This window comes from Hyaena hyaena, unplaced genomic scaffold (assembly GCF_003009895.1).
Source record: "Hyaena hyaena isolate Hyena2069 unplaced genomic scaffold, ASM300989v1 scaffold_325, whole genome shotgun sequence".
Lineage (NCBI taxonomy): Eukaryota > Metazoa > Chordata > Mammalia > Carnivora > Hyaenidae > Hyaena > Hyaena hyaena.
In genome coordinates, this window is record NW_024080957.1 from 233,388 (window position 1) to 240,448 (window position 7,061).

General features: G+C 39.3%; 1 non-coding gene across 1 annotated transcript; it reads left to right on the forward strand.

The window, feature by feature from the left end:
* Positions 1–4,957: 4,957 nt before the first annotated feature.
* Positions 4,958–5,121, forward strand: LOC120242982. Its single transcript, XR_005531193.1, has one exon. It is a non-coding gene; the product is annotated as a U1 spliceosomal RNA (small nuclear RNA).
* Positions 5,122–7,061: the final 1,940 nt, after the last annotated feature.

Here is a 7,061-nt window from a genome sequence, read left to right on the forward strand (position 1 = left end):
TCATAAAATAGAGAATATAATAAAAGTTGTGGTACTGGATGTCCTTGTTCCTGATCCTACAGGGAATATGTTCAACATTTTGGCATTAATTATAGCATATGTATGGATCTCTGAACAATATATTATTATACATATAACATGATGTTAAATCAATATTTTATTTCTGAAAAAAACCCTAATAACTTATCTTTTTATACATTGATAGGTTTGTGGTTATTGTTCAAGATTTTTGCATCTATGTTCATGGACGAGATTGATCTGGAATTTTTTTGTGTGTGCTGGATTTCATACCAAGGTATTTTAACATCATAAGATAAACTAAGGAGTTTTATTTCTATTCCCTGGAAATAGATGTCTAAGGATTGAAATTATCCTAAGTTAGCATTACCCTTCTTGACTTTTTTCTGCTTTATCTATCAATTGTTGAGGTAATTATGATACTCTTTCCCAAGGGTTGGATTTTTTTCTCTGAACTGTTGAGTTTAACGTGTTTTATATATATAGTGAGTATTGAACATGTGGCTCTACTCGTAGCTTGTTATATTCTGTTTTTTATTTATTCCACTTGAATATTTGCTTAAATATGCCTATAAAAATTTGGCGGGCACAGTGCTTTTCTTTTTGAAACACTTCTTAAATTGTTTTAATTTCTTTAAACGATATAGGGAATTCAGTCTTCCTCCTTTTTTCTTGAGTCAATTTTGTAATTTACATTTCTCTAGGAATTCATCTACTTCATGTAAGTTTTCAAGTCTATTGTTGGCGCGCTTGGGTGGCTTAGTCGGTTAAGCGTCCGACTTTCGCTTAGGTCATGATCTCACGGTTCGTGAGTTCGAGCCCCGCGTCGGGCTCTGTGCTAACTGCCAGCTCAGAGCCTGGAGCCTGTTTCGGAGTCTGTGACTCCCTCTCTCTCTGACCCTCCCCTGCGCACGCTGTCTCTCTCTCTCTCTCCTAGAAATAAATAGAACATTAAAAAAAAAAGAAATTAAAAAAAGAAGTTTTCAAGTCTATTGTATAAAGTTATTTATATGAAAAAAACTGGTGTTTATTGAGGATGTCTTATGCACTATTATATGTACTGTACTTTTGTGTTCTAGAGTCTATTTTTTAACAGCCTTTTTGTGATATAGTTAATAGACAATAAACGGCACATATAAAAGTATATGATTTGATAAGTTTTTTTTTCAATTTGATAAGTTTTAACATTTGCCAATATCCTGGAGACCATCACCACAATCAAGATGGTGAATGTTATCCATTGTCCCCCAAAAGTTTTCTCCTGTTCTTTTGTAATCCTTACAGAGTACTCCACCCAGTGCCTGTGATTTACGAGACTATTTCCAAGCTAGCTGGTAGTAGCAGACACTGCTCCTTTGTGAGTTCCAGGCATTCTTTCCTTTAAATGCCTTCAGATGTTCCTTTCTCTGGCCTCAGGTGGTTTCCTCACACACAAGTGCTGATGTTCTAGGTTCGCTCTCTGTGAAGCTCTATCTCGACTCAGACAGTGTCCTGCAAACCCTAGCTTCTTTGATCTCTCTGCACTTTCAGCTCCGTATTCTTTAAGAATCAACTCCTCAGCACCTTAGGGAATCCGCCAGACTCCACCATGACTCCCCCCACCCTGTACCCCAGCCTGGAAACACTAAAAATAGTAAGTTGGGATTCTCACGGGACTCTGATTTCTGTCGTTTGTCATCTTTGTTCTCTCTACTGTTTTCTGTCTCTTAGAGACCACTCCTTTTTGTTCTCTGATTTTTTTCATGTATTTTGTGTGGGGTTTTTTGCTTGTTTTAGGAAACAAATCTGGTTTCTGTTACTCCATCTTGGCGAAGAGTGGATCATAATACCCTATTATGTTTTTAATACCTACAGCATCTTTTTTCATTTTTCAGTTCTTTTATTTCTCTTCTTTTTCTCCTTGATTAAACTTGTCAGAGGTTTGTTTAATTAGTCGTTTTAAGGAAACAACTCTTGCTTCCTGATCGTTCCTTTTATATAAATATATTTTTTTCAATTTCATTCAATTCTTGTTTTCACTTTCTTCTTCTTCATTCTGTTTTGTCTAACTTAGATTATAACGTTTATTTTTTGAGAGACAGCGACAGAGCATGAGCAGGGGAGGGCAGAGAGAGAGGAAATCACAGATTCCCAAGGCAGCTCTTAGCTCGGAGCTGTGAGCACAGAGCTCTAGGCAGGGCTCGAACTCACGAACTGCGAAATCATGACCTGAGCCAAAGTTGGATATTTAACTGACTGAGCCACCCAGGCGTCCCTGTCTAACTTAGATTATAATATCAGGTCCTCGGGTTTTTTTGTAAGCACTTAAAACAATAAATTTACAACTTGGTAACACTTTAGCTGCATCTCAAAGTTTGTTCTACACTGTTTTCATTGTTCAATTCTAAAGAATTTCATGATTCTATTATGATTTTTTCTTAGAGGCATGAATTTTTAGAAGTATTTTAATTGATTTTTCCTTTCTTATTATTAGTTTCTAACTTAATTGCATTGTAGTCAGAGAAATTTGTCTTTGAGATATCGTTGCTAGACAATATGCTGTGCGTATTTAAAGTGCATAATTTGAGGGGCGCCTGGGTGGCTTAGTCGGTTAAGCGGCCGACTTTCGCTTAGGTCATGATCTCGCGGTTCGTGGGTTCGAGCCCCGCGTCAGGCTCTGTGCTGACTGCCAGCTCAGAGCCTGGAGCCTATTTCGGAGTCTGTGTCTCCCTCTCTCTCTGACCCTCCCGTGCTCACGCTGTCTCTCTCTCTCTCTCTCTCCTAGAAATAAATAAAAATATTTAAAAAAAAGTGCATAATTTGAGAGGTGCTTGAGTGGCACAGATCTGACCATGGGTTCAAGCCCCACATCAGATTCTGCACTGGTATTCTCTTTCTCCCTATCTCTCTGCCCTTCCCCCACTCACGTGTGTGTGCTTTCTTTCTCTCAAAATAAATAAACAAACAAACTTTCTTTAAAAAATCAAGTGTATAATTTGGCAAGTTGTAGCATATGTAAACACCCATGATACCATTACCACAATTAGGTTATTCATCACTAGAAGATTCTTGATGTTCATTCATAGTCCTTTAATCAGGGTTCAAATAGATCAGGCTGAATTACAGAATTTTTTCTTATAAAACTCTGTTTTGATGAATCAAACAATTCTGTAAAAGATTTTTAGTCAGGTTGTTTCCTTTAAAGGGGTGCCCGGCTGGCTCAGTCAGAAGACCGTGTGACTCTTGATCTCGGGGTTGTGTGTGTGAGCCCCACATTGGGTGTAAAGATTGCTAAAAATAATAAAAATAAAGATGTTTCCATTACAAAATACTGATAGCTTTTAAATTGCCACACATACACAAAAACAAATGGCCCACAAAACATTCTCCTTTCCTTCTGAAGGTTTTACAGTGCATTGCATCATCAAACCAGTCTTTTACCAGTAAATTTAAATGCCCAATTGAGACAGACAGTCCTAAGACCATTCTTCCACCACTGATTAAGACTGGAGAGGCAAATACTACTCGTTTAGCCTTCTGGGTAGAGGTGGTGACCTTGCCAGCTTCAGGAGCCTTCTTGTCCAGTTTTTTGATGATACCCACAGCAACCCTCTGTCTCATGTCACAAGCAGCAAAATGACCCAGAGGAGAATTATCAGAAAAGCTTTTAACTCACATGGCTTGCCAGGAGTCATATTAATGACGGCAGAACTACCAGATTTCAAGCATTTGGGGGCTATCTTCCAGCTGGTTCCCAGAATGACAATTAATTTTCTCCTTCAGCTCGGCAAACTTGCAAGCAACGTGAACTGTGTGATCGTCCACAACAGGTGCACATCTCACACTGATTTGCCCTGGCCAGGATAATCACTTGAGCCATGAAACCAGCTGCTTCCTTTGGTTGGTCATTTTTGCTGTCAGCCACACTGCTACAACAAACGTTTTTGACAGGCACATTCTTGATATTGAAGTCCACTGTTGTCCCCAGGAAGAGTTTCACTCAAAGCTTTATGGTGCATTTCAACAGACTTTACTTCAGTGGTGGCACTGACCGGAGCCAAGATGCCTACCTGCTGGGTCTGAGAACACTAGTCTCTGAGTACGTCACCAGGTCAAGGACTGGTTTCATATAAATGACTGCTAGAATAATGTTGTTGGCAAGTAACAGAAAATCTAATTTAAGATATGTAAAACAATACGGAAATTTTACTAACTTATTTAACATCTTTCACTATCTTATTTACTATTCTAGAGGAAGGGTACCTCTTGGGTTACTGAATTCAGAAGCTCAGTGATATCACCAAGCTCTCAGGTTTTTTACCTTCCACCTTCTATCCCGCCATCTTTTAGGATAGCTCCCTTCCTAGTTACAAGATGGCTGCCCCTTATCCCAAATCAGAGGCAAACATAAACAAGATGCAGACATAAATGAGCTCACCTCATTCTTGTGTGCCTTTTTTTTAAGTTTATTTTGGGAGAGACAGAGATGGGAAGGGAGAGAGAGAGAGAAAGAGAGAGAGAGAGAATCCCAAGCAGGCTCAGCACTGTTGGAGCAGAGCCCCATGCAGGGCCAAACCACAAAGCCATAAGATCATGACCTGAGCCAAAACTAAGAATTGGAGGCTTAACCAACTGAGCCACCAAGGCACCCCTCTTGTGTGCCCTTTTAAAAGTGAGGGTTTCCTGTATGTCGCCAGCAGACTTCCCCCTCACTTCATCATAGCCAGAATTTTGTCATCAGCTCTTGTCATATGCCAATCTAGGATAAATACCACCCCCGCCCCATGCTTCACAGAGCTGAAACTGGACTGGCCTCCCTGACACATACGGCTATGTGCAAGAGAAAGGACAATTCACAAGAAGAAAAGGAAAGGATTAAAGGTAGCAGCTAAAGGTGCCTGCTCCATGAACCTATCCAAAAGACACAATAAAAAGATCCATTTAAAAAACAGTAAATTCCATACTTACCTGGCAGGGAAGATACAATAATCATAAAGGTGGCTTTCCCAGGGAGACGCTTATCCATTGCACTCCAGATATGCTGACCCCCATGATTTCCCCAAATGTGGAAAACTCAGCTATATAATTTGTGGTTGTGGGAGACAGCATTCTCACTCTCCCCTATAAACAACAACAACGTAAATTCCAGTCTTCAGAGACACTTGTATGTCTCTGGAGAGTGGACTTATGAGAACTATGTCCTAATATACGATGGAGCCATATAAGAGCTTATCTTCTTAGATTAAGGGGCAGATACAGGGAGCAAAGCTTGTGTTCCTCTAAAAGGTTATAACATATAAACTAGTCTGGAGGCCAGACCCCGAATGATCCTTTGTGATAGATTTAAGAGAAATAATTAATCCAGTCATTTCTCAACTATCCTAAGTATATCCTCTAACAGAAGAGAACTGAAATTGGCCATTTATTTGCTTTACTGAAATTAAAATTCTCTTCCCAAATTAATAATTTTTATTGAGTTTATAGTTAACAAAAAATTGCATTTCATCCTATCAGCTACCTCCAGATTTATATCACAAATTAAAGGACATAAACCCTTTGCTTTCTTTGCAACATTTTTTGCACAGGCCTATGAATATAAGATGCTGAATAATATTACAGTTGCAAACTAATTAATTTTCCCAAGAAACCTCTGGAACTATCTCCTTCTCTAGCAACCACTGAAAAGAATATTCCAGGATTAAACGTTTCTATAAAGGCGGTATATATTTTTATGCTTTTGCCTGTAATTACCTGCCACAGGATAAAGTGGTTTCCATGGTAAATTGGGAGAATCAGTTCAGAAGATTATTATCTTGGCTTTGTTCCTATGATTCAGGTTTCAAAAGATTGTTAACATTGGTGGAAAGGTATGGGACTGGTACAAAAGTAGCAGAGATGAATGTTGGGTGCTGCTACATTTACTGTATATGATGGTACTGTGCTGTCTTTGTACACACATCAATTATTTAAATTTTCTTATGTTTTTATTTATTTCTGAGAGAGAAAGAGAGACAGTGTGAGTGGGGGAGAGGCAGAGAGAGAGGGAGACAAAGAATCTGAAGCAGGCTCCAGGCTCTGAGCTAGCTATCAGTACAAAGCCCTACGCGGGGCTCGAACCCATGAACCGTGAGATTATGACCTGAGCCGAAGTCGGACGTTAACTGACTGAGCCACCCATGCATCAATCATTTAATCTTCCCACAACCCCACTGGGTTGGTACTATATTATCCTAGTTTTACAGATGAAGAAAATAGGGTATGGAAAGGTCAAGTAGCTTACCAGAAGGCATACTACTATAAAGTGACACAGTCAAGTCTGTCTAAGTCAAGAGTTCATACTATTAACCACTTCACTGAGAGACCGAATGGTAGACAGGTCTACCTGGGTTTAAATATTTTCAATACAGTCCCTTACTACAGTACTTGATTTAGACCTTCCTTTTTAAGCAATTAAAAAAAATGCAGCCAATTACTAATATCTTATACCTCTTTAATTTTAGAGCTCTGTTTCTCATAGTGTGGTCCCCAAACCAATAGCATCTGGCATCAGCTGTGAACTTGTTAGAAATGCAAATGTTCAGTCCCCAGTGGAGATCTACTGAGGAAGAATCTCTGGTATGAGTACATAATCTCTCACAACCTTTTCAGAGGATTCTGATGCATACCCAAGCTGAAGGAGCACTGTTCTAGAAAGAATGAATACATGTTGGTTAGGCTTCCTTTCTCCTACAGAGAATTACATAAACTCCTAAGTCAAAGGTGACTGAGATCCATGCTCAGTTTTTTTCTCTACTCCTGTTTTGTTCCACTGTGTCTTCACTGAGTTGTTTAGCTGGCATATTATTGTGCCTTAAAGTCTCATAGTCCTAATTGCTATGCTCACTGCTGGGGGTTCGCAGACTTTTGCAGAGAGCTGTTGCTACATTTTCTTCTTTTTCCTCTGGTTTTGAGTTGCTTTCTACTTTTCACTTGTTATCTCCATTTCCTCCTTTTGTCTATTTTTCTTTCCAGATTTTTCCTGAGCATACTGTGCTCTGCATGACACACTGCCCTAACCTACCTCC